The sequence below is a fragment of the Oryctolagus cuniculus genome, chromosome 8 (genome assembly GCF_964237555.1).
Source record: "Oryctolagus cuniculus chromosome 8, mOryCun1.1, whole genome shotgun sequence".
Classification (NCBI taxonomy): domain Eukaryota; kingdom Metazoa; phylum Chordata; class Mammalia; order Lagomorpha; family Leporidae; genus Oryctolagus; species Oryctolagus cuniculus.
Window position 1 is genome coordinate 57166223 of NC_091439.1, and position 1817 is coordinate 57168039.

The window sequence follows — 1817 nt, forward strand, 5'->3', positions numbered from 1 at the left end:
CCACCCTGCGGACGCCGAGGTCAGGGGGCCGCGCGACCTGAAATTTGTCCCCAGTGCCGTCCCGGTGGCGCTGCTGCTCTGGATCAGGCTTGGCGGTCAGGGCCCCAGAAGCCAGGGTGCGTGCCGCACAGCCCTGCGCGCGGACAGGCCGCCGGATATCCTGGTGTCGCTCGTGAGTCAGTTGAGTGTCGGAAGCGTGGACTCTTATGCGGAGAATGAGCGCTCTGGTCCGCTGCATGTGACTGGGACAAAGCGGAATCTGAACTGCAGAGTGGACAGACCCGAACTTGCTTGTGGGGGGGAGGGGTTAAGTAGCTAGTAATAGAAAAGAAAATCAGGGGGCTGGCGTTGTGGCGTGGCCTTGTGGCATACCGTGCCGCTTGGGACAAGGGCATCCCTTAGGGATGCTGGTTAGAGTCCGGATGCTCCACTTCCGATCCAGCCCCTTGCTGATGGCCCGGGGAAGCAGCAAAGGATGGCCCATGTGCTTGAGCCCCAGCGCCCCCATGGGAGACCCCAAGAAGCTCCTGGCTTCGGCCTGAACCAGCAGATGGAAGATCTCTGTTTCTCTGTCTAGCCCTCTCTCTCTGTAACTTTCACATATATGCATACATAAATTTAAAAAAGGAAATCAGGTGGGGGCTGGATGACAGTATTATCACTTGCATTAGACCGACCCTGAAATGCTGAGTTGAAATGTTAAATATGAATTGCATAATGCTTCTAAAACAAAGTCCTTTAATCTCTGATAAGGGCTTCAGGTTGCCTTCTGTTGGACAAATCCTGTGGGTTCACTTTATATTAGGTTTGACTGAGTTTTTTAAAAAGACAAACTTATCTTTAAAACTTTGTATTTATTTGAAAGGCGCCCTCGTTTTTAGAGATTAATTTATTTATGTGAAAGGTACAGTTAGAAAGAGAAGGAGAGACAGAGATGTTCCATCTGCTGGTTTGCTCCCCAAACAGCCGCAACGGTCAGGACTGAGCCAGGCCAAACCAGGAGCTTCTTTAGGGTCTCTAAAAGGGTGGCAGGGGATCAAGGGCTTAGGGCAATCTTTCACTGCTTTCCCAGGCATATTAGCAGGGAGCTGAATTGGAAGTACAGTAGCTGGGACTGGAACCCGTGCCCATAAGGGATGCTGGCATTGCAGGTGGTGGCTTAACTCACTGTGCACAGCACTGGCCCCATAACCATTACTTTTTTTTTTTTTAATTTATAAATCTATAGAATTTTAACAATAGGGGCTGGCATTATGGCCTGGAGGGTTAAGCTGCCTGCTACACTGACATCCCACATAGGCTCCATTTCAAATCCTGGTTGCTGTATGTCCCACCTAGCTCCTGTTAAAGTACCTGGGAAAGCAGCAGGAGATGGACCAAGTATTGGGCCCCTGTCATCCACACAGGTGACCTGGATGGAGTTCCGGGCTCCTGGTTTCAGCCTGGCCCAGACCTGGCTGTTGTGGACATTTGGGAAGTGAACCAGGGATGGAAGCATGCTTGCTCACTCTCTCTCTCTCCCCATCTCCCCGTCTCTCTCTGTAACTCTGCCTTTCAAAACAAAAATAAGTCTTTGAAAAGCCAAAAGAGAATTTTAAAAATTTAAGCTGCTTGTTTGGATACCATCTTCAATATGTCACTCTTTCCATGCCTTGCTCTCTGAAACAGTATTTACTAACATCTTTCCTTACTGGCAATGTACACTCAAATGATTTTAGAATAGGTGAAGATGGACTAAATTAAGAACCCTTATAGCCACCCTCTGGAACAGGCTATAACTGCATTCATTCATGGCATTGTCCTAAGCATCCTATGAT